The sequence below is a fragment of the Octodon degus genome, unplaced genomic scaffold (genome assembly GCF_000260255.1).
Source record: "Octodon degus isolate 3935 unplaced genomic scaffold, OctDeg1.0 scaffold00013, whole genome shotgun sequence".
NCBI classification, from domain to species: domain Eukaryota; kingdom Metazoa; phylum Chordata; class Mammalia; order Rodentia; family Octodontidae; genus Octodon; species Octodon degus.
The window spans coordinates 19,174,203-19,201,397 of record NW_004524589.1 but is presented as its reverse complement, the minus strand read 5'-3'; the positions used below and the strand labels follow the sequence as shown (position 1 = coordinate 19,201,397).

The following is a 27,195-nucleotide window of genomic DNA, read 5'->3' as shown; positions in this document are numbered from 1 at the left end:
CAATAGTGAGAATTAAATAGTTTATTTCATACAACTACAAACTATTTAGATTATAGAATCATGTAGTCTTTGCCTCAGGCACAGGATCTATATTCCTTACACATAGAGATTTCTCACCAAAGGAAATGAAAGTTTTTCAGGAGTGAGGAGTATTGAACACGAGGCTATTAAGAGGATATGAAGCCTGCTAATATTTGGATTATTGATTTCTCCAACTGACAAATGTTACAACCCCCCACCTCAAATACACATTTACTTAATCTATTGAACAGTGAGCTGCCTTCTCCTATTTAAGAAGGAAGGGCATAATTAATACTTTTCTATCTTGGGAGGAAATCAGATCCAGTAATTCTGTGAGAGACTGGGGCTGAGAAAAGTGGGAGGTGGTGGGTGGAAGTCAACAAGAATTTTAGGCCTGGAAAAACCCAGTGCGGAGCACAGCATGCCCTGGTCCCCAGTGACAGACTGGCAAGAGCCGCTGTCAGAGGCAGTCCATCCATCTGCCACAGACCGTAGCACCGCAGGAAGTGGGTCTCTTCTGGTTCTCAGGGTGCATCAGCATCAGCTTCCAGGCCACACAAAGGACAAGGGTCATTTCTGTGCTTCCTTTCTCCATCACCACATCATCCCAGAGGCCTGGCCATAACCATCTCTACTCAGCCCTGCCCTCCCTTGGATACAGCTGTGCCTTGCTGCCCTGCAGAGGCTTTGCCCCAGCAGACGGTCCTCTCTTGCCAGTCGCTGGTGTTCTGGAAGCTTCCTGCAGAGCTGCTTTTCACTGCAACCACTTGGCTCATGAACATGCTGCCCCCCAACTACCCGCTCAGTTAGCAAGACAGCTAGAACGGGGTGACAGCCGGCTGGCTTTTCTGAGCACAAAAGGCTCAAGGTTCAGGCACTCATGACATGGGTCACTCTTCCTTTCCCTGGCTGCTGGCTTCTTTGATTTTCCTACAGAATAGAAGGCAGGGGTGGGGTGGGGGATTGCTGAGGTGTGTGGACTGAATTCAGCAAAACTTTAGAAAATGTATTTGCAAAAGAAGTGAAGCACCACTTATTTATGTGGGGTGGGGGAGTATTTGGAGTGAAAACCAAGCCTCTGATTTCCAGGTTCTTAGACAGCTGACACTTTCTATCGCTGTGCTCACACTTGCCTAGCCAGCACAACAGCACCCTGGCTGCCCTGCCTGGCCCAGGCCTAATTTCCCCAGGTCACCTCGGATCGGACTCTAATTCTTTCTCATAAATAGGTGAGCATCTAATTATAGTAAGCCAAACTAAAGATCACCAGGGCTTTATACTCTCTTTCTCACACTGATTCTGTTACAAAAATTACCTTCCCTCCTCACTCTTCTCTTTCTGTCAAAAAGTCACCGATAGAGTTCAGCAGGAGGCTGGGTAGCAGAACTAATGCCTCCATGTGCTTCTATGCTTCTGTGTCACAAGAAGTGATCTTCTCTCACTACTTGCAGCTCAACAGAGGCCCCTTTGGAAGAAGAGTGATAAGTAGCAACTCTGTTTGTGCAGCTTTGGCCATCCTGTGAATTGACCTAAGTAGTCAGGGCTTTACCTCTGGGGAACTGTATGGAGTCAGAAAACAGCTGTCTGGGAGGGATAGGACTTCCTAAGTCCTTAACTGAACTTAGTTCTTATCCACTTAGCCTCTATTTTGTCTGCTTTGTGTGACCACAGGCCTCTATCACAGGCTTTCCTGCCCATAAAGAATGATGGAAGCCATGTTTACGGCACTGTGGTAAGGAAGAGAACAATGAGCTCCTTAGTTTTGAATGAGTCTGGGTCTGCTGCAAGTGTCTTTTTTGTTTGTAAATTTATGATTAGTGATTATAGATTGAAGTTTGTTTTAGATCTATTGGGGGAGAAAAGAGCTTGCCTTTTATTTTATCTTTTAAGAGGTAGGCAGCAGGTCACAAGTGCATATTCAAAAGTAGAGTAGAAATAGGACCAAATGTGTACAGCAGAGACTGGAGCGTGCACACCCTATACCGGCAGTCGCAGACCCCTATGAACTCCTAGAAAGGCCTTCTTGAACAATAAAAGGTTAGGAGTCTTACATTTATGTTTAGCGTCCCCTTTTCGGCTGTTGTCCATCGGACTTATTTTGTGAGACAGAAATAATGTGTGCGTTTTACTCCAGTCATTCAGTCTGCCCACCCATGGATGAAGAACGGATAGAGCCCATGGAGGACTTGAAATGAAGGATGTGAGCTAGCTCTAATTCACTAGCTTGTTATTGTTGTATTATTTATTCTCTATATAAGATATTTCTTCTGAGATGCCCAAAGTACTTTTCTACACACTAAATAAATGATTAACGCTCAGATCCCTGCTATGCGGCAAGCAGATTTGCAAAGATGATGGGACAAGAAGGAGAAAACTAAATCCCACACGTGGAAAATAACAATTCATCACATGGGTGAAGACTGCAATTTCTGGCTCTGGAGGTGTGGAGAGCAGGGAATGCCAACCCGAGAACTGACTACCTTGAATTATGTCCGCTTCCTCCTTCTTTGACCCCTCCCACACACACCCATTTTATCCAATGCGCTTTCACCTTTCACGCAGGTTCCCTGCTATTGCCGGGTAGGAGAGCATATGCTAATAGAAACATAAGGACATTTTCTAAACCTTATCATTAGTCTAATGTGATTGAATTGCGTACCATACAGTTTGGTTTAAATTAACTGGTACTGTCACAGGCTGAAATGATGCTGGCACTGAAGTCTAAATTATTCCACAGTTTTAAGCTCTTCCTGGTGGTTCAGACTGAGCTCATCTCATTTCTCAATGACAGTGACATCCACCTAGTATCTGTTAGGCCACAATATTGCATGCTTTCTCTGAGCAAGGCGCAGTGTGCACATTAGAAGACCATCTATGGCAAAAGCAATGGCGAAATCATGCGAGAGTCACCCTTAGTCCAACAGCTCGTTGTAATTGAGGCTCTGGAGTCGTAAGCTCAGCCAGCATTACCTCACCCGCTATGCGTACGAGCGTCTCATTACAAATCAAGTGTGGAGTATCTGGATGTTAGGAAAACGTCATGAAGCTAACTAAGACTTCCTACAACATTTGTATGTATTCATTTTATTTATTTATTTATTTATTTATTTATTTATTTATTTATTTATTTTTTATTGGTACCAAGGATTGAACTCAAGACCTTGTGCTTGCCAGGAAAGCACTTATTCCACTGAGCTATCTCCCCAGCCCCTACATTTGTATTTAAATAGATCTTTTTCCTTTGAAAACTTTCTTAAGGAACCTTACTTGTCTTCCACTACCTAATTCCCATCCTAGCCAGTCCCTGAAATCAAAATTGACCAATTTTTTGAACTGTAATTTCAAATTTAGCTCTCTTCTTTGTGTTTTCCAGCAATTCTCTCAGGGCCTTCGCACAATTTCTTCTCCACATAGTGAGCCTCTCTGCACTTTTTCCAAGACAAATTCTTCATATATTAAATTAATTCTTTTTTTTTTTTTTTTCGGAATTGGGAATTGAACTCAGGCCCTTGCACTTGCTAGTCAAGTGCTTGTTCTACTGAACCATCTCCCCAGCCCCAAGCCATCTCCCCAGCCACTATTAATTTAATTCTTAAAAAAAACAAAAATGAATTACATCAAAGAGACATTTTTGATTACTGAAATTGCCCTCTTTCTTAAATAACCATGTAATAGCCTATATTTTTCAAACTTCTAACAATTTATGTTACCATATATATTATGTGTATTTGTTTAACTCATGATTTTCCCAATAGACTGTAAGTTTCATATGGGCAAAAATCTGATCTTATTCCACTGAGTCACCCTTAGTCCAACTGCTCGTTGTAATTTAGACTCTGGAGTCGTAAGCTCAGCCATCATTACCCAATAGGATTAGGAAAAGATCAGATTTTTGCCCATATGAAACTTACAGTCTATTGGGAAAATCATGAGTTAGCACAAAATTTAGGAAGGATGACCCAGCTAATACGTGTTTAATGAATAGATGAAATAAATAGGAAATATAGATCTATAATTAAAGTAGATCTCAATTTGATTCCTGATTTATGTTTTAGATATGTTTCCTTGAGAAAGTAATTTATGTGTGATTTACCATTACTTATAGGAACAGTAATAATATTTATTTCATTTTATACTTATGACTTAAATTAAGTAATACATGACAAATTTTGAGACCACAACAGTTATTAGTATTTTTTAGGTTAAGATTTGTTGCTTTTCTTGGATTTTAAAAAATGTTTATTTTATCTATTAACCTGTTCAAAGAATTATGAGGTCAACACTATTTAAAAAACAAATTTGATGTAGAGTTGGAGTCATAGCTGATATATTTCTAGGTTCCCCATAGCACAAGAAATAAGGCTTGGATTAAAAGAGCTCACTATATGTATCACTGAAATTTTATAGGTATAGAAGCTGAGCTAGAGTAAATCTAACTATGTACAATTAGTTAAGGAACGACCACAACTAAACTTTTACCATCCAATTCCCCACTTAAATCACACTGCCTGATTTGTTTTTGTTTTTGTTTTTTTGCAGAACCGGGGATTGAACTCAGGCCCTTGCACTTGCCATACAAGCGCTTATTCCACTGAGCTATCTCCCAGCCCCTCACTGCCTGATTTTAATCATATCAAATTTAATAGCATTAAGGATAATTCACCTGAGTATATGATTCCACTGTAACATATGATCTTAAGGATTTTTCCTTTGGGCATTCCAAAGTGGATCATAGATTTTTGAGAAAAAAAAAATCCTAATTTTAAATATCAATTCTGCCTTTTCCAACTGTAAAGAAAATGCTTAGTTTCTTTGAACCTCAGTTTCCTCTGAAGCAAATTATAGATAAAGCACTTCATTTATCTAATTATTATAATGTTTTGTTGAGACAAAGTCTGAGCAGTAGGCTCTGGTATATCTATGGTAGCAGTCAACAGTAGAGAAGACGAGGGAAAGCAATGATGTTTGAAGGAGTCCTAATCATGTTTGCTTTCCTTTGAGTAGTGTTTTCTTCCTTCATCAGCCACCAGTGACATTTTAATATCAAATTTGTCATTTTCATTTCTCTTCTTGTACTTATCTTACAATACTGTCGAATCTTAGATTTTTGTCACTTGCAAAATTTCCCTTTCTTACAAATTATGGCAACTTAGTGATATTTCTGTGACCCTGAATATAAATTGAATATGTGTAAACTGAATGTGTGTAAGTTTTATGTTGGGTTGAAGACATGGTTAAACTTTTAGTGACTATGTTTTATGACCAAACTTTATTTCATTATCTTACATTTGTTCCATAATTTTATTCTTAATGATTACTTGGCATGAAAGAAGATATTTTCACATATATCTTTTAGAGAAAAATAGCAGGGAATCTATGAATACTAAATGCTGGAAAATACACAAATTGAGGGACTTCACATAAGATTCTTTTAGATTGAAGTTAATGTGTTGGTGAGCCCAGATTTAGTTTATGAAATATTAATGATCTACAGCTTTTTTAATTCAAGTCTTTTAAAATATTAAGACCACAATATTTGTGGCTGAGAAAAGTGTTCATCACCTGCCTCTGTGTTCAAATCCTTGTTCTTCCTTGTTACAGTGCATATTTCAGTGCACTTGCCACTAAAATCTCTTGTGCTCATAGGTGGGGCTTTAGGGAGGTGACTGGATCGAGAGTGTATGACATTACTGGAATATGGGTGTGGATTATGGGTGTGTGACAGAGTCTACTAAAAAGTCTAACAAAAATTGTGTATGTGTCTCAGGAAAATAAAAGTTTATATAAATATTTTAATATTAAATTTTTGGGCTGGGGATATAGCTCAGGGGCACAATGCCTGCTTGGCAAGCATGAGGTCCTGAGTTCAATTACCAGTACCAAAAGAAAAAACTATTGAGAGATCATGAGATTAATACAAGTTACCTTGATCTGTACAATGAATTAAAAATGGTGCTCAAATTGGTGGCCATTGGCTTCCAGACATTTATGAGTGTGGCAAACTTCTGCTTGGGCAGCCTTGGTGAGTGAGATTGCTGCACCTGCTTTTTCTGCTTCTTTTCTAAGGGCAAGCAGTGTAATGGGCACTCCACATTATAGGACATCCTCTAGGATCCCACATATGCGGGTCACCCCATCTGTTGAAAAAATATCATACTGGTTTTTCTTTTCCTGAAATGTGTGTATATTTTTAGGAGATTCTGTATTAGTTAATGCTTTGCATTAAAATCAAATTCTTAATTGTTGAAAGCTATAAAAGTTTTTTTTGAGAAAATTGAATCTAAACATATGTAGTATAGTAAGTTCAAATTTATTATTTGGTTTAGATTTTTCTCTAGCATTTTATTATACAAGGTTTATAAGGATAGCTGCAGTACTAGAACAAAACATTTTTGCATTGAAAATGCAAATGTACTCAACCACATGTTGTACAATTGTATATTTACATAATTGGATTTAAACTATTCTCTTTTTCACCAGCAGTTGAAATTTATAACCATTTACTTCATAAAATATAAGTAGGTCAATTTTCTCTTCAGAGAAAAAGGTCAATCTTTGAATCCAAATAAGGAATTGAAATAATAAATGATACAGAATAGATATTTTAGATCCAAGGCTTAAGTGAGTGAACTAAAAATGGAGCTTATACACTCTTGGACGATACAAAACACAGAATGCCAAAGACTTTGGAAGGCTGCCAGCCTTGGGAAACCAGTTATTAGCACATCGTTATTATATTAATCTAGTTAGCCCAAGTTTACACATCTCATTTTGATCGCCATGTTTCTCCTTTGCTGCCCCTGGTCTCCCAAGGGCGGAAGCTGTCACGGCTCTCCCAGGACCACGCGTCGTGGTACCCGCTCATCCTGCATGTTACCAGGGTGCATTCCCCAGCAGTGAACACAAAGTGTCACTGTGACTACATGATAATAGTCTATAATTTGAAAAAACTTTACCCAAATTTGGAGTTATTTGCAAGGGGCTCTCTTATTTTTCAGAAAGCAAAAGAATGAGATCTTGAGCACTTCATTTGTTTCATCAAATAACATCTGAACTAATGTGCATTCATCACAGAAATTGGGGTTTGGAAGTTGATAATGACTTCAACCACACCCGTTTCTGAGCATGATGTGCCACATGCTTGACCACTGGGCTGCGTAGATGTTCTGCTCAGAATAGAAAAGGAATGAAAATTCCTGAGTCTACACAAATGACAAATACTTGCATCAAATAATAATAAGAAAACCTATCATCTCTTTCCTTAAATCTTTATTCAGTACAAAATACATTCGAGCAATGAGTTACTGGTTCTAAATATATTTTTCTCATAGAAAACAAAGATTTGTTTTTCTGTTTTTATCCTAAAGTTGTTAATTTTTTTGTTTTTGTGTATATAAATTTCCGAAATGAGTATCTGGAATAGTGGTTTTCTTGGACCTATAGCAAGTATTCGCTCTCAGATTCTGCCTTAGGTATCCAGGTTGTTGAACAAACACTGTAGTTTGTTTACAGATCAATATTTGTTTTGTATAACTTATAAAAGGTAATTTTAAGTTTTTGGGTTTATGTAGAAAAACTAGGAAGATGACATTGTAGGCTTGTATTTTAAGAAGTTTCATGGAGCACTACATAACTGGTAACTGAAGTGGTATTTATACCTTCTATCTTACCTATTTGCTCATCTATCTGGGTGAGGTTTCCTTTAAATCAGTTCCTTTAGGGGGTTTTCTCCATCCTTTATATTGTTATTTTCTTTTTCTTTTTCTTCTTTGTATTTTAAGGAAGGATCTAAGGGGTGTTCAGTGTCTCACTACTAGATCGGACCTGTAGTGATCCGCCTGTTTCCAGCCTCCCAAAAGCTGAGATTACAGGCACGTGCCACCACACCCAGTCTCAGTTGTAGTCTCAGTGCGCGGTGGGGGTGGGGCCGGCTCAGCAGGCCCAGGGATCAAATCCCCGACCCCTGTGCCTGCTTGTAGGTGCTTTAATCCACTGAGCTATTTGGCCGGCCCTCATGACTATTTTCTAATCTTATTATTCATCTTTATTATTTCAATGAAGAGTCATCTGGATTCACATTGAAACCCAGTAACAGACACCAGGTACAACCGTGTGTTGGCTTCATCTTCTGCTGCTCAGTGTGTGCTTTTCAAAAAGAGGAAGCTAATTAATAAATGGAAATCTATACACTTATATCTTTGGGGATACTTTTTAACTTTTGTTTATTTTTTCAAATGATTCTCATCTAGATTGAAAAACTGCAGAATTAGTTTAAAACACTTAATTCACTTAAAAAGTAGCAGTCATTTTCATTTGCACCAACTTTAAAACACTATTCGTGGTTAAATTGAAAGAAGACAGATAGTTTTGGGGTGTACATGTCAAAGAAGCTCATTGCATCCTTAGGCATACTATAAAAGTCGAAACCAAGAGCTTGGGTTGATTTTTCAGAAACCATGAGCTATTTCTTTCAACGTGATGAAATCATCAGAGGAATTACAGAGGCTCAGTGGTTGCTACTGGAGCAGTTCACTTCTGATGGCAGAGTATGCAGTGAATGCCAAACACCATGAAATTTAGAGTCCTTATTATGGAGGTTAAATTTTTGAATTTGAGAAAGATGTATGTAATATATATATATATATATATATATATATATATATGTGAGAAAATAGTATAGATCCATTAGTTTCTTGTTTTAGTGATACCACCACTCCACACTAAGTTTAATTCCTTTTAAAAGTTCACTTCTAGTTAGTGATCTCCAGTCCCTTGCCTATATTATTATTATCTTTTGAGATACTATTAATGAGCATCTTTCATATATCTCCATATTTAAGGTCTGTATTTCATGATGTCTAGAAGTTAAAAACAATCAAGTTCGCTGCTCTCTTAAGATTATAGATGTGAGCTGAAAATATATTAAAAAACACTATGTAGTAAGGTAGAATTTGCAGTGGGAGGGCAGAGCATATGGCTGCATCTGATGTACCTTAAAAGTCTTCTCCCATTTGTTAATCCTCAATTGTCTCCTAGACATTGGATGGTTGCCCACGTCTTTGGACATCAAGGCAGTAGACTTCCTGTGGGCTCACAGATCCCTTAGACAGTTTTCTAGATTTTCAGCCTACAGCCTCTGGCCCCTTCAGCTGACTCTGGAGTAGTGAAGCTCCACACATCAGTGACTTCCAAAAGGACGAAGGGATGCAATCCAAAACACAGGGTGAATTTGAAAATTTAGCAGGCAAGTAGCCCAATAAAAAAACAGCATTAGCATAGTGCGCTTGATAAATTCACCCCTTTGAACTGTTCTGAGTCCTGGCTTCCTCCACATACCCTGTCTGAACACACCCCCAATCAGCACAGTAACATATTATCTTGTGGCTGTCTTCTATCCTGTGTCTTCTCTGGCTCTTCCCCTTTTCTCTCATTCCGGTAACCTTGGGTATTCACATCTTTATAAAATATTGGAAGTTCTAACTTTTCCTTATCCTCTGCTATTTTGGATAACTAGAATGATCATGATAATGATCAACTTCTTTGGGGGTGATGGTAGAGTAGGGAGAGTGGGAGGTGTTGGGCAACAAAGAAGGCATAGGGGTAACAGTTACTTAAATTTTTCAGTGAAATTTTTAATACTTATTTAAGCCATCACAATTCTTTTACCCATTATAAGTCAAAACTTTTTTCAAGAGAGACAGAAAGTATAGAAGTGAGAAAATAGTATAGATTTATTAGTTTCTTGTTTTAGTGATACCACCACTCCATACTAAGTTTAATTCCTTTTAAAAGTTCACCTCTAGTTAGTGATCTCCAGTCCCTTGCCTATATTATTATTATCTTTTGAGATACTATTAATGAGCATCTTTCATCAAATTTTGCACCTTAAATTTTATTCAGGGTTTTGGTCGAAACCCTATGCTCAGGGAGTGCTAACACAACTTAATTGTGCAAATGCAGCATGTGTATTTGGTAAGATACACCTGTGCCTTGCTTTCCCGTCTCTTCCCCACCAGCATCCTCTTCCCAATTCACCCTAAATCCTGTGCGCCAGGGACTTTCACATTCCTCTCTTGGGACTGCTCTCTTTCCTCATATTTCCCCCTCAACTTCTTGCATTTCATACTAAATCCAAACTATTCAAAGGGGTTTCAAGTTTCTTTTCTCGCATTTCTTATATATTTCAAGGATGATATATGTTTTCGCAGCATCTTTTCCCTTATTCAGTTTGTTACCCTTTGTCATGAAGATACTTTCTCCACCACACTGGACAAATCATTCTTTTCTTAAAAAGATCATACAACAAGAAAAGCACTTCAGCATTATTAGTTAGCTTCTCTACAAAAAAACCAGTGCAAATAAAGCACCCAATCCCCAACCATAACATATCTCAAATTCAAAGTTCTTGTCCAAGGGCTGGCCAAATAGCTCAGTGGATTAAAGCACCTGTTTGGGCAGACGCAGAGCCAGGGAATTCAATCCCCGAGCCTGACATGCCAGCCCTGCCCCCTGGGGTGCGCTGAGAAGGCAATTGAGACTAGGCAAGGTGGCACATGCCTGTAATCTCAGCACTTGGGAGCCAGTAAACAGGAAGATCACTATGAATCTGATCTACACAGTGAGACCCTGTACACCCTGTCTTAAATACAAAAAAATAAAAAATAAAAAATTCTTGCCAGAATATGCCCATTTCACATGGAGAAGTAAGTCTCACTCCAAACTAGAATTTAGGAATAGAAATTTGGAAAAGCACAGAAAGGTTCTATTTCTAGAAAAAGTAACTCCAACAGTCAAAATAGTGATTTACTATGTTGTTTAAAATATAATTTTTATTTGCAGTTAGGGTAGTCATATAATTTATAATGTGAGCCAGTGTGCTTTGGAGAACGAAAAGTCTCGAGATAATAGATAAACCAAGACTTGTTCAAACAAACCAAGTTGTCAAGTCACCCCATCTTTAATAGTCTAGACATAATGTTACAATCCTTTATTTTAAATGATCAGAACTCAGCGAGTCGTTCCCTGGAATCTTTGTAGTTTTCAGATGCTCAGTCAAGTGCTAATAGCTTTAAGCCATTCAGATGACAGAAAAATGAGGACATAAAGATGAAAGCCAAACACAGTACTTGAACACAAAGACTGTCATACCTGCTTCTAATTGCTGTATAAACTTCGGCTAATCATTCACCTTCTCTGTATCTCAGTTTTCTTATCTTCAAAATTGGAATTAGTAGGGGTTTTATAGTTCCAGGAGGGTTCAATGAGGTAAAGGCTTTAAAGCAGCTCTTGGTAAACAGCACCCTGTGAATGCCAGCAGCAGCCTCGCCTGGCTTGGGGGGAGCCCAGAGGCTAGGCCCTTCCCATACAGCTTATGCTTAAATTTTTAAAAGTTTGTCATGATAAAAGACACATTGCTATTAATTCCCTTCACACTACTCCCTCTCCCTTTGAACACACTGGTCCTACCAATCTGGGCACTTTCTGAAGTGGTTCTAGAAATTCTGTTTCATGAGTATCTTTAGTGGTGCTACCGTTGCTGCCTCAATGTATTGAATTGATTCAAAGCATTTATATCTTACTGTCATTTTGCACTTTGTGGAAGAGCCAGGTTACATGACACCAGATGCAGTGAAGAAGGTGGAAGAGTACACCATTTTTTTCACAAGTATTCGTGTCCGTAAGTGGCACTTACCAGCAGGATCCATTGAATTTTTTTTCTTTTTAATCCTTTATTTATTGATTTGGTACAGGGTCTTGCTACGTAGCTCAGACTCATAGTGATCCTTGTATCTGAGCCTCCCCAGCTCTGAGATTACAGGCTGCACTACCACACCCAGTTTTGGTGGCCAGCTTGGCGCAGGGCCAGTAGAACATGCCGAACCAAGGATCAAACGTGGGTCCTTTTGCTTACCAGGCAGGTGCTTACACTGCTGAGCTATCTCTCCAGCAGCCCCACTGAACTTTTTATCATGCTTCGTAGACACTCATGAGAGAGGACTTTCAGAGCTGCTTAAACAAATGGCAAGAGCAATGAGAGGTTGGTGAGAAGTGAGGGGAAGTATTTTGAGGAGGGCTAATAGAAAGGCACCTTTTATTGTAATACATTTTTAAAATTTAATCACACACTGTGTATTTTAATTGTACCTTGTAGTTAGAGATACTGTGATTTCTATGGGCGTGACTGCTGAACCATATGATAACTCTCCCATTAATTCCTACTTCTACACATAACATTAAAGATTGATTTCTGAATTCTCTGTAATATTTAAGGCAAGAAAATAAAGAATTAAAAGGAGTGTGCATGCTGCAGAGAAAGTTGATTCCTTCCTGTATCTTAACTTTTGTGTGGAAAGAAATGAAAGATGCTCGTATGTCTTCTTGCATAGTATTAATTAAGGAGTATCAGAAAATAGTGGTGAGCCACATACCCCAGAGAAGAAAATTGAAGCTCGGGGGCAAAAATGAGATAGAGGCTTTACGAAGTCATTAAAAATCAACCACTAGCGCCACTTCCTCATGTGCAGAATCAAGCAGGCGTTTCTTCGTTTTTACAAAGGGTCTCATTTCTGTCTTGCTGCATTAAGTGGGAAAAAAATGCAGGGCTTTTTTTGATCTTGTTCTTTTTAGAGCTACAGGGAAGCTTCAGGAATACCATTCCCTTCCTGTTTCTCATGGCTGACCTGGTAACTACAAGTTAGCACAACCAGTTATCCACTGGCAAGTAGCTCGTAGAGCTCCAGAGCATCTTGAGTAGTAGGTAGCAAAAACAAAATTACAAAAGACACTTTTAAAAGTCCTACCCCCACATCTCTTAGGCCAGCAGCAAGAATTCCAGAGCTTTGGGCTTTGGAGGTCAGATTTATTTCTGTGATGACATTTGACATGAGTCCAGGGCAAATAGAAGACAACTGCTTGGGAATCAAAAGAAACATTTGGCCAAGAATATTTTTGTAGCTACAGCAGAGGACCTCAGCAATCTGGAGGAGATTCTGAGCACCTGACTTCTCAGAAGTGCCCATAAGCCACTTGCTGTCATGCTGAGTTTATTAATTTTCACAGTGAAAATTACCAATGAATTTTTTTCTTTATTCATAGTTTATAGGCCCAGAGAAAGGAGAATTGAAGATTTCCCTATACCTTTAATTGTTTTTATTTTCAAAAAAAGGGGTAGAAAAATTGTAATGCAGGCATGGAGGAGAAAAAGGACTGTCATTCTAAAACAAGCATAGACTTCCATTTTTAGAATGTAATTGATATACCATTATATACTTATTGAGTGTTAATGAAAAACTTAGTGTAATATAGTAAGGTTACTTGGAATTGCTTTACATTTAAAAAGATAGCAGATGTGACTGCTAAAATATTAAAATGTAGTACTTGAACTTTGTACCAACTCATGAGCACAAAGGTTTTACGACACCATTTGTTATGGATCATAGGTGCTGGATAGGGCCTCCAGGTCTTTGATGTACCTTGTATTTTCCATAGGAGACAACAGAGCTCAGGACCGCAGAGCTCAGGTCTTACCCAGTCACAGACCCACAAGACAAAGTTTCTCTCATCCATGCCAGCATGCCCCTTACAACACTATAATATTGTCCTAGTAGTAAATGATTGCTCTTACATTTCTTTATTTATCTATTGGTACTTGTAATCAAACTTAGGATATTCTTACTTTGAAAACATATATGATCTCGTAAAGGTTTCAAGTCGAATGGTAGTTGTCCAAGACCAGGAAAAGCAGTGTGCAAAGATAATGTCAAGGCATTGATCAACAGATACCAAGTTATGCTTAGAAGTTCTGATTTTCTATTGCACAGTAGGGCAGCTGGATACCGATTATGTGCTGTGTCTCAGAAAGCTAGAAAAAAATTTGAATTTTTTCACCATAGGAAAACATTAAATATCTGAGGACACAGATACATTTAACTTGGTTTAAACATTACACTATTGTTATGGTTTGTGTACAAGTGTCCCCCCAAAGCCTCATGCAGTCTTGGGGCAGCTTCTGGAGTTTGTGATTGATTACTGTGGGTGTGGATGCTGCACCTATCCTGGGGCAGGTAATTTGCATTACAATGTAAGGGTGGAAGAGAAGCTAGCTGCCTGAGCTGTTGCTACCCCTCCCTTGCGCTCTTGCTTTTTGCCACTGCCATGAAAGGTTGCTTTCTGCTGCTCTGCTTTGGACTCAGCTGAGTATGAACTGAAGCATCCAGGGACTGTGAGCTAAATAAACCTTTCCTCCCTTCATTTTGGGTGTCGGGTATTTGTCCCAGCAACGAGAGAAGAGTAACTAAGATAACTATGTTTAATGTGCAGCACATCAAAACAATAATATATATATAGTTTATGCTTTGTGTATCAACTAAAGCATAAATTTAATAAGCAACAAAAGTTTTGAAAAATTATGGAAAAGATAAAGCATATTCAACTCCTTATTTCCTGAAATAAAATTATTCAACTATCTTGTTACACCATATACAACCAAGGACAGAAATGGAAAGGAAATGATGGGAAACGCAGTTGGATGACAAATTGTGTGTCTGCAGCATGCTGCTCTCACAGTTTCTGGGCCATATCCCCTCTGGCTGGTTCAGTGAGGGCCCCCTGCGACCTATGTGCCTAGGCTGTGATTTTCCTTCTTCCATTTCCCACTGGCCAAGACACCACTTCCACCTCAGGCTGTGCTCCAACATGCAGAAGAGCATTCCAGGTGACAAGGACAACAAGAATCAAGCCTAAAAATGGAAACAAAGCATTGTAGGTAAGGAAGAGAAGGGGTTGAAGAGAGGGGAGAGAGATAGGGAGAAGAGAAGAAATAAAATATATCACCTACTTGTACAAATTCTGCATGATAAATGTTATCATATGTATCTAAAATGTACCAATAAAATTTTAAACAAATAAAAACAATCCCTTTTTAGGAAGTTTTAGATTTTAGAAAACTAAGTCAATTAATTATATTTAAAATATTGCTAGACTTGGAACAATGATTGCAACTATTTTTGTCTTTAGCAGCTGAAATGTTGAGCATTTAAAATAAGTATTTGAGAATGTAAAATATATAGCAGACTTTCCATGTCTGCTGAGTTTTACGTGTACTAGAGAGGACAGCTTCTGCAGAGCCCAGTATACTTCCCTGTCTACTCATTTACTCATTTGGGAACACAGAGCTGTTGGTTGCAATGAGGAAAAAAAAAATAAATAAAAGATTTGAGATGTAAGTCATCCAATGAACCTTGGCTCAACTTGTTTTTCTCCCTGTGCTGTTATGTTGACTATGCAAACTGAAACCAAGAAGGCAAATGTGCAAGGTCTCCCATTGCAAAAAGGGTTCCAGGTCCTCAACCCCCCAGGACTGAATTTTGGGCATTTCTGTAGCACAGTAAATGTCCAGGACCCTGACTGTAAGGACTTCATGGAGGTAGAGAGCGATGGGCATGGCTAAGCGAGGTGAAGGAATGGATGCCAGAGTGGAGGGCAGGAGGAAAGGAGATGAGGAGCTCTTGCCACCTCAAAAGCAGAACTCATCATGGAGATTGTTCAATAACATGAATTCATATTCTAGTTCACTTCTTTTCAAAAAAGCCTAGAAAGTCCTAAATCTGCTGCAAGAAGTGCGAAAGCATTGCTGCAGCAATAACTAAACATTGGTCACCAACGAGATATTAACCCTGAAATGTCTCAGCTTTCAGAAGCTGCCAGTATATGTTTGGCTGGTAGAGCCCTTTGCATCTGTACTGTACAAAAATAGCACTTATCTCTTAATAATATAATAAAATATTGACAACTTAAAAGTAAATACATTCCAGAATGAGCTGTTCAAGTCTTTCTTGGGAGTTATGCATTTTATAATGGACACCATGATGAAATAAATCTTATTAAATTTATTGTGGCTTTAAATATAACTGGCTTTCCAGATATAAAAAGTCTGTCTATATAGATGTGCTGGGCTTGGATGACTTGGAAAATAAAAGGAGTACATTTTTAATTTAGAGAGATATTAGGACAGATTAGGTGATTTTTTAATTTTAAAATATGCTTTCTTCAACATTTATAAGAGTAAGCAAATAGTTAGATCCCCTGGCATGCCATGCTGACTCCGTCGCCAGTGGGCACAGAGAGCAATTGAGACTGGGTGTGATGGTGTGTGCCTGTAATCCTAGCGCTTGGGAGGCTGAAAATGGGAGAAGGGAGAATCACTATGAGTAGTCCATCTGTGTAGTAAGACCCTGTAGAACCTGTACCAAAAAAAAAAAAAAAAAAAAAAAAACCAGAATAAACAGATAAGCCTGTCAAGATCTGCTCCTTTTCTACAAAGAACTGGCTAGATAAAATTTTTGTCATGCTACTATGAAATTTTAGCATAAAAAAACAAGGTAAAATGGTGGTAAACTTTCTGTTAAATCTGTTTCACTAACACAAATATACCTGCAATCTTACAGAACACTTAATCTTTTTTTTTTTTTTTTTTTTTTTTTTTTTTTTTTTTTTTTTTTTTCGGAACCGGGGATTGAACTCAGGCCCTTGCGCTTGCCAGGGAAGCACTTATTCCACTGAGCCATCTCCCTGGCCCCTTACAGAACACTTAATGTGCCTAATAATCCTGATCAGTTGACAGTCTTTAAATAATATTCTAGGCAAAAAAATGACTCAGTCTTCCTCAGCTGTTGACAGTGCTGCTGAAATAACTCTCCAAAATATTAAACAGGATCATCTAGTCAACATAGAAAAAAATGCTTATAATATACACCAGGAAATTTCCATTGCATATGGAATTGTTGCTGTCTTTTCAGTGACAGATAGACTCTATCTGAATATAAAACACACACTTCCCTGGACAGCTTATAAGCTTTAAAATGCAAGAAGACAAGAATATGGAAAGCAAACTTCACACTTAAAGACCATTTAAATAACTATGTGTTCTACCCTTAGAAGTGTAGAAAGTCTCATTCAAGGAAGATCTGGAAGTCTTTAGCATTGCATTAGCATTTATCATCTTTCTTTTAGTCATTCTAATAACTTGAATGAGTCTCCAGATTAAAAATTGTAGAGCAGAAAGTATATACTGAAGATGAGTTATAAGAAAATCATGAAAACAAAAACCAGCACCCACAAGTGATATGTGAGATGATGAAAAATTGTATAGGCTTCATGCAACACATTGAAGATTCACATGCCATATAAAGAATTTGTCTGTCAATTTATGGGAAAATAATAGAAGACCTTTCCTCTTTTGGAGGGCTGAAGTGTTGTGCTGGCACCACACTCCCTACACACCCCTGTAGAAAATGGTGAGAGAAATGACTTATTATGATGTTTTGGGGGTCAAGCCCAATGCTACAAGAAGAACTTTAAAAAGGCTTAGAGGAAACTAGCTTTGTAGTACCATCCAGAAAAGAATCCAACACAGATTCTTAAAGCTTATGAAGTTCTTTCTGATGCCAAGAAAAGGAAATTATATGACAAAGGAGGAGAACAGGCAATTAAGGAAGGTGGAGCAAGTGTCAGTTTTGGCTCCCCCATGGATATCTTTAATATGTTTTTTAGAGGAGGAGAAAGGATGCAGAGAGAAAGGAGAGGTAAAGATGTGGTGCATCAGCTCTCAGTTACTTTAGAAGATTTATATCATGGTGCCACAAGGAAACTGGCTCTGCAAAAAGAATGTGACTTGTGACAAATGTGAAGGCCGAGGTGGTAAGAAAGGAACTGTGGAGTGCTGTCACAACTGCTGAGGTACTGGAATGCAAATAAGAATTCATCAGATAGGACCTGGAATGGTTCAGCAAATTCAGTCTGTGTGCATGGAGAGCCAAAGCCAAGGAGAACATATCAGATGTAAGAGCTGCAACAGAAGGAAGATAGTTAGAGAAAAGAAGATTCTAGAAGTTCATATTGTCAAAGGCATGAAAGATGGCCAGAAGATAACATTCCATGGTGAAGGAGACCAAGAACCAGGGCTAGAGTCAGGAGATATTATCATTGTGTTAGATCAGAAGGACCATGCTGTTTTTACTCGATGAGAAGATCTTTTCATGTGTATGGATATACATACAGGTAGTTGAAGCACTGTGTGGCTTCCAAAATCCAGTATCCACTCTTTACAACCAAACAATAGTCATCACTTCTCATCTAGGTCAAACTGTCAAGCATGGAGACATCAAGCATGTGCTAAATGAAAGCATGCCAATTTATTCTAGACCATATGAAAAGGATCATCTAATCATCAAATTTAAGGTAAACTTCCCTGTAAATGGTTTTCTCTCTCCTGATAAACTCTCATTGCTGGAAAAACTCTTACCTAAGAGGAAGGAAGTAGAAGAGACTGATGAAATAGATCAGGTAGAACTGGTGGACTTTGATCCATAGCAGGAAAGATGGTGCCTTTATAGTGGAGAGACCTATGAGGATGACGAACATCATCCCAGAGGTGGTGTTCGGTGTCAGCCCTCTTAATGGGGCCAGTGAACGATGCTCACTGCCGGCACGTGGTGTGCAGTCGTGAGTGCACAAAGGACTAGCATCATCGTGTACTCACTCATTACTATTGTTTTTGTTTCAATATTCAATTATAGTAGTGTTTTAAAAGTTAAATGAAGAATAAACACAAATACAAAAGGTTTGACTTTGCCCTGCATGTATGATGACTTCAGTGCGCAAGATGAAGTTTCATACCAGTAAAAAGTACTTAACCCTGATGTCTGTGAGGCCATGCTTTATAATTGATTTCAGTTGTATACATGGACAAACTTAGACTGAAATGCTGGATATATGTGTTGACGTTAGTGTATGACCCTTCATTGTTAAGCTATGGATTAAAATTGTATTTAACTGGCAATCATAAGAAAAAAGAAAAAGAAGATAATAGAAGAAAACCTTGGGTGCTTGTTGTCCATGCATAGCCGACAAGTCACCTGTTGTAAATTTAGTTTATAATAGTGTAATTAGCTGCCATGTGGCCAGCTTTTCTAAATGCTCTTCCTCCTGTTGGAAACACCACAAGTTGAATGCCACTGAATATCAATACTCATCTTTTACAGTCCTGTGCCACAGCAGCCTCAGGATATGTCAAGCTGGCAAGGTAACTGCATTAGAGAATTGAATTTGTTCTTTTCAGAAGACAAATATACCATCTTTGAAACCACTTACAAAGAAAAAATGGTCAGTAGATACTTGTGTACAACACCAAACTCAATGTGTTAATCATAGAAATAATCTAGCATTATAAAAGATAAAAGAGTTTTAAACAGGAAAAAAGAATGGTACCTAAGAGACACAAGCCTGGCACACATTATACACATGCTTAGACAAATAAAATCTGAAGGGGGGAGGAATGCAGCTTCTAACAGTCAAATCTAATGCAGAGCACTGTCATATGTTGTAACAATAATAAAATAAATGCCGATGTGTTGGTAGCTTCTTAGATGAGTAAAGCTGTGAATAGTTTGGGGAAATATTGTAAAATGCACCAAATGCAGCTGAGCCCAGAAATAAAAGTTTCAAGATTCATTGCCAAGAAAAGAGGGAAAAACAGTAATTGCTTGTTTGAAGATCACCAAAAAACTAATCATAAGCTTTCATTTAGGGCATTTTAGCCAATATGGAAAAAGAAATTTATTTGGCTGTTCTAAATAAATTTACTGCATATAAAAGATTTTCCAAACTCTGTTTGACACAAAGATAAATATATAAGACTTTCCAACCTAGCTATAATTATTGTACGTGTTAAATTAAGAAGCACTTCATGAATTGTGAATAATCTTTAAGAAATCAGTGAAAACCACTTTTGTTTTAAAAGGGCAGAAGCATATAATTTCTGAATGAATTATGTTTTATGTCAAAATGAGCACATTTATCTTCATGACAATGACACATACATCTTAAGCTGTTACAATTCTGAGCAGAATTTTAAGAACTGTCAGTGACTGATGGCTGTTTGAAAGCCGTACCTCTCTAGATCCTTTTCTTTTACTTTCTTCCTCCAGTTTCTCCTGGCACTCATGAATTGGCAGCTGTAAGGCTACAGATAGGGCAGAATTCACCAAGGACATACTCCAGATGGCATTAAGATATTCCTGCAGTAATTGTATCCACAATTTGGCTGTCTTCTCCATCGGCTGCGTGCTAACTACAGTTTAGCTCTTAGCCCTGACAATGCTCCTGCTATTCTAGAAGTGACCAAAGAACATCACTGGGAAACTTTCATTTCCTTACCATGTATAGGCTTTCTTTTTTCTTTTCTCTTTTCTTCTTTTTCTTTCTCCTTTCATTCTTTTCCTTGCATTCTTTCACAATTTTTAATAGAAGAATTTTGACTAGATTAATAATTGTGCAGTTGTTTGTATATAAAAGCATTATGAAAACTTAAAAAACCAAATCTTTAAATATCTAATATGAAGTACCACAGAGAGTCATTCTCTCCACTGGAATAGTTTTTTTCAACTATTAGCAAATACATGAAATAGGAATAATCACAATTTTTTAAGAAATGAAGTGTCTACTCTTTCCCAAATACCAAGCAAGGCATGTGACTTGATTCACATTTATTTTCTTAATATTAGAAATTAGGATTCAATGATGTGAAGATATATATCCATATCTTCAAAATAATAATAGAAACAGGTACAAAACGTCTTTATATAATGACTAAATATCTCCTATCACAAAAAGAATAAAAATTATTTTAAATATATAAATATCACTAAAAATATTGCATTTATATCCTCTTTTTTGTTTACTTTTGTCAGAGATGTGTATTCCATTGCCATTCATATATTATAGGTGCCTGAATTCAGCAGAGTAACCCAATAGAGTCCAGTAGTCTATAATAGTAGTGGGTTATCCACAGGACTGGCAATATCAGAAGTTGTTGACTTGAGCCTTTTACAGCTCAGCATATTAATATGGCTTTACTGTTATACCTCGATTTTATGCTTTTCTGCTGGATGGTTAAGACCAAGATAAGACAAGACCTATACAACAAAAAATGTAACCTTTGTATCTGACAAGGTCATTCAAATCCCTTCAGCATTTACCCTGAAACCCTGTATAGCAGTTTGTAGATCTTTTGTCAGTGTCAGCCATGTGGATGAGTCACAGCCATTGCTTGACCAATTTGCTCTATAAGAAAGCCCGAGAGAATGTTCTCTCTCCAGGTGACTCTCCTTAGGCACATTCTACATCTTATAGTGAAAAAAAAGAAAAAAAGTACATATATATCTGTATATACGAAATAGCATAAATATACAGCTACTTTCTCTTAGTTTAATGAGAAGAAGGTTTTGAACTAATTGTGTTCAGACAAGATATTGTGTCTGCATCTTGTACTAGGAATAACTACTACAAAGACAACAATATACAATGTATTAATTATTGTACCTGTACTACTAACCTATTTTGAAACTATCTCATTGCTACTTCTTTCTCAATAAAATTATTAAAATGTACAAAATAAAATAAAAAAGAAACTGTGATAAAAAATAAAATATGTAAATATCATGAAACAAGATATATACTAGAAAACTTATGAGACTATTGACTTTAAATATATTTCCCTCCTCTGGAATGTATCAAGTTTCAAAAAAACAAAATATGCTAATTTAGTCACAAAAGTGAAACATCAATGGAAACTTGTTACAATGGAATAACTGTCATTTCCCTATTTAAAATTCTCTTAACCAATCTTGTAAGAGATGATATCCAGATTGGTTCAAATTCCTCTTGATTCTAAAAAATCAGTTGACAGAATTCCAGCTATTGTTCCTATAAAAGATATCTTTGTAACTAGTTAAGGGCATATTTTTATAGATGCAAATATATAAATATGGTCATATTTTATTTTCTAGGATAATTATTTTATGAAATAATAAAGGAACTTATATGTACATTATTTTAGTGATAAAATATTTACATACAGGTGTATATGCCCACTTATTAAATTATTTTCATGAAAGCAATATATGTATTATATAAAAATTCAAGCACTTCTTTAAGGTTTATAATAAACAGGACAATAGGCCTATTCCCTTAATGATTCATCAAAAGAAGTAGTTGTTTTCACCAATATTAGCTATTTCTTCTAACATTTAGCTCCATATATCTAAGCATCAACAGAGTCTTTGCTTAATTTTTAAATTTTAGATATTATGTTTTGTTCTTTTTATGAAGGGTACAAAGTTATTTATAGACTATATCCCAATCCTACCAATAAATATATATCACAAATAAACTCACAAACAAAACTTACATGTAAAGCTTTTGGTAAGTGATTGGATTGTGGTGGCGTGATGCTCACAATGTCTTAGAGAGGCTGCCGGGGAAGTCTGTTTGGAGTGTTGGGAAGGGCCTATCTCCTCCCTCCTCCTTCGATCTCACTGCATCATGCTGTCGTGTCATGATCAACACTCCTCTGCCCTGCTCCTCTGCTTTGCTGCCCTGCATTGGAGCCAGCCAGCTATGATTGGAAGCTCTATAGACTGAGGCAAAATAGACCTTTCTTCTTTATAGTTGTGTGTATCAAGTATTGTCTCAGACGTGAGAAAGTAACTAAGACAACTGTCACCCAGGTCTTTCTTTAGGATCACCTAGGAATTCCCTTTCCCTTCTCCTTCAGAGAGTCCTTCATTCCTGGATTACATGTCTTTTTGATTCAGGATTTATTCTTTCATTTAGTACCATCTGCCATTTTGTAGCTTCTAGAGAAATGATTAATGAGCATATTTTTAAGACTTTGAAAGTTATAAAATGTCTATATCCTGCATATTAATTTTTATTAATTTGCCATAAAATTCTTGGTTAGAAATAACTACCTTCAATATCTTGAAGGTGTGGAATCACCTTCTAATATTCAGTATTGTATTAGATCAACTTTATATATGTATATAAGGTAGGTTAGCAAAGACAGAAATATTATGTGATATATAGGTTATAATTAGTAGTGATAAAAATTTTCAGTGGAGTTGTAGGGACTAAGGCCCAGCTGGTAAGTACTAAGAGAAATTAAGAAAGGAATAAATTAGGCCAAATACTGACAATCTCTTCAAGGAAGATAGAGAAATTGAAGGAGCATAGCTTGGAAAGAGATAGGATCAGAGATGATGAATATTTTGTTTTTATTTTTTGATGAAAGATAATCATAAACATTTTGTGCTTATGCAGATGACCTAAGGAAAAGTGAAATTGGTGGCTTCAGAAGAGAAATGCAACATAATGAGGTCCTGCAGAATCAGAGAAAGGCTGAGGTTCAGGATAGAATCTAAAGCTGGAGCTCTATGATTTTAAAACATCTACTTCTTCAAAATCACACTAAAACACTTCAACGTGTTTTGAACTGAGGAGTCTGGTAGTATCTAGCCTTATAAAGATAAAGGAAACATTTCCAGCTACAGTAGAAAGTTTCATAAACATCATTACAGATCTACCAAGGAAAATATTCTGTGCTTGCACAACTATAACTATGACAAGTAAGACATAATCTTAGTCTTATTTTAAAAAATAGGTTGCAGATATTTATCACAATGTGATTTCCTCTGTTTGGTTAGTGAGAACAGCAAATTGAGAGGTCTAAGCATCATAATGATACACCATATCTTATAGCAGCTTGGAATCTTCCTTAGGCTTCATCCTGAATTATATAATTTTATTTTTGTTATAATGGTAGAAGATTAGCAAGAAAGAGATTATATACCTATTTTATAAAAACAAAACTGAGACAAGAAAAAAATATAAATTCACTTACAACAACTGCAGGTCAAATTACAGTTAAAGGAAACATTTCAATTTTTGGATCAGAAGTCTTTCACATGTCTGCATTTTGAAGGTTTCTAAGTACCTGCTTAGGCTCTACTTATCAAGAATTGTTAATATTAAATCAAAATCTTTCAACATATACATCTGGATCATGTTGATGTGTAGCTTTCAGATTTTTGAGCAAGTTATAGTTTCGTTTTTTTAGTTATGGATGCCCAACCTATAGTAGACCAATTAAATTAGAATTCACCCTTCCAAAATGGCCTCATTACCTATACCACACTACCAAGGTTTGATTCTTATTGCCAATAGTTCTAAGTAAGGCTGTGGTTGAGGTAGTGATGCTTATAATTTTGTTTTTGTTCAAATAAGAATCTCAGCTCATTGTTTTTTCTCTCTCTTTCTCCTTACAGCACTAGTCTTAACATGCTGTGACTCTTAGAAGCATTCCTAGAAAGGGGCATTGAAATTCAGTAGTGGTCTCTTTATGCCATAAAATTTGATTCTTCTATTTTCTTACCCTAGCTAATTAAGAAATACATCAAACATTCAAACTTTATAAATATTCCCCTCCAAAAATTGCCCTTCACTTACACTTCACAGTTGAACACTTTGTATTAATCACTACAGTCGAAATTAAAATATCAATCTCAGTGGCTTGACACCACAATTTGTGTCATTTTCATGCAAATCTGGGTCAGAGCTGGAGGAGGTGATGCTCCATCTGGTACCTCAAAGTTTCAATTTATTCCAAAAGCCTAAGCCTACTATTTGAGATAGCAGCCATTTCTAAGATTACCACCTTAGAGGATGAGTGAGAGCAAAGAGCCAGTGCACCAGTCCAAATTCTTTGGCCCAAAGTGACACATTTCCTTTCCTCTCTTATTCATTGATTACAAGATCACTCCCTCCTGGCTAGACACAAGGGGACAGGCAGTGAGTTCCCCAGCATTTAAGGAGAAAGTGCTGATGTGGGACAGCATTGATGGAATTAATGCACCTACTTTCTTAGATTCCTTTCTCAGAGCTTTTTCATTGTTCTGATTGCATCAGAATATACCATTCAGGAGCTGATGTCTTTGAGATATTTTTAAATAAAGGAGAATCTGTCTCTGACAAAATCAATCAGGAAGATAGGAGACTAGAATGAAAAGTCATTCAAAATAAAGTAATGGATTGAACTCCCATTAGAGTAGAAGAGTAACACCTTCAAAATCCAATTGCCTAATCCTCTAACTTAAAGGGCTTTCTCTGATGACCTCTATGGTGGGATTGTTTTAACTACTGTGGTAAATACTGTCTCAAGACAGTGACTTAACACAGCAATGGTTTATAGTTTATTTCCAATTTCTTTGGTCTGGTTGTTTCCCAAGTTCTCCATGTTAAAGGGTTGACCCATGGCATTATTGGGAGGTGATGGAATCTTTATGGAGTGAGGCCCAGTTGGATCACTAGGGGCTGTCCTTGAAGAGAAAGTGTGGTACCCAGACTCTTTCTCTTTCTCTTTGACTTCCGGGCCAAGTTGACGTAAGCAGCTGCCTGCACCCATTGTTCCAGGCATGATGTACTACCTCATCACAGATCTTGAAGCAATGGCACTGAATGGCTGTGCACAAAAACCTTGGATGCTGTCATCCTTGTAAGCCTTTTCTCCTCATAGATTGATTTTGTTGGGTATTGTCACAGTGTAAAAACATTAACATATGAACTCACCTAATGGTATAGGTGTGATTAATCGAGAGGTTCCTCTCCTCTGCATGTAATTTTCAGAGCAAGGGCTTTTCTTTTTTACAGACTTCATCGTGTCTTTCAGATGGTTAGAGTTTGTCACATATAAAAAAGAAAGAGGAATAAGGTATAGATGTTGGGCTTACTAGTTTTATTTAGAAAAGATACCAAATTTCACGAAACAAAATGATAGGAATTCAACAATGGTTGTTATATTGCATATTGTTGTCTTCTAATTAGTTGTTTAGATAACCAGATATAAGCTCTCTATTGTTTTTTCAATAGACCAGTAGAGGGCCAGGGAGATAGCCTAGTAGAATAAGTGCTTACCTGGCAAGCACAAGGCCCTGAGTTCAATTCCTGATACCTGAAAAAAAAAATCAGCAGTACAATCATTTTCCCCCTCCTTTCTTTTTTCCTTTCCTCATACAAGTTGTTCCTCCCTTTTGAACAGTTGCTTTATTTTTCACAGTATCTAGTGCACCTTTTGTATTTTATTTACTCTTTCAGGTTCTTACACTAAGGAGACAATATGATGTTTGCACATGTGGGTCTGATTTATTTCACTTAAGAATATGAACTCTAGTTACATCTATGTGTCTATCAAAGCCTTGAGTTTATCAGATTTTATAGCTCACTAATAACCCACTGTATAAAAATATTACATCTTTTTTATCCATTCCTCAGCTGATAGGCATTTGGGTTGTTTTCAAGATTTAGCTATGATAAATTGTGCTGCTATAAACATGGGTACACATCTGTAGCAGTGATATGATATTTTCAGTTCTTGTGGAAAAGTACCCTGGAGAGGAATAGCTCGGTTGAATGATCTCTAATCCTAGTTTTTTGAGGATTCTCCACACTAATTTCCACAGTGATTGTACAAGTCTACGCTCCCACAAACAATAAAGGTAACTTTTTCCCAGAGCCCCTCCAGCATTTATTATTGGCTGACTTGTTGATGTTAGCCATTCTTTCTGGGTTGAGATGGAATCTCATTGTTGTTGTAATTTGCATTTCTTGAATGACCAATGATGTCAAACATTTTTTCATATATTTATTTGCCATTTCTATGTCTTAAGCTGAGATGTTTATATTCATCTCAGATCCCCATTTTTTGATCAGGTCTTTGGGATGCAATTTATTTCTATTAGATGATTGAGAACTATCCGAATGGCCCCACATGGATCCAAAGAGAACTGGGGTGGCCACATCCCAGTAATAACTGATGACTCTAGAAGAAGTATGAACTTTTGATGGACTGTCAGTCATTTCTCCCATATATCCAAACAGAAATTCACACAACTATCATTACATTTTAATGTTAAATATCAATTTTATATGTAGTCAACTCATATTTAATAATTAAAATATAATAGAATAAGTATACTATCTACACTTGCTAGAAACCTAGTCTTTAAAGAGCTCATTGCCAAAGATTAGAAAACATGTAATTTACCAAGGCAGTACAGACTAGTAGAAGATATGCACTGTACAATCCTAGATGTTTTACTAACTCTCTTGGATCATGTTTGAACAGTTTCACTCTCTCTAGGCTTGTGAAGTTTCACATCAAATAATTCCTTCAGTGTCTTTCAACTTCAAAATTATTTGCTTCCTAGGTTATAAATTCATTTACATATAATATAAACAAATATATAGACACATAGCCGCTATCTAGAATCTCTACATTTGCTG

General features: G+C 37.0%; 1 pseudogene; it reads left to right on the top strand.

Moving 5' to 3' along the window:
- The first annotated feature begins 17,312 nt into the window (after positions 1-17,312).
- Positions 17,313-18,477, top strand: LOC105741478 (annotated as a pseudogene).
- Positions 18,478-27,195: the final 8,718 nt, after the last annotated feature.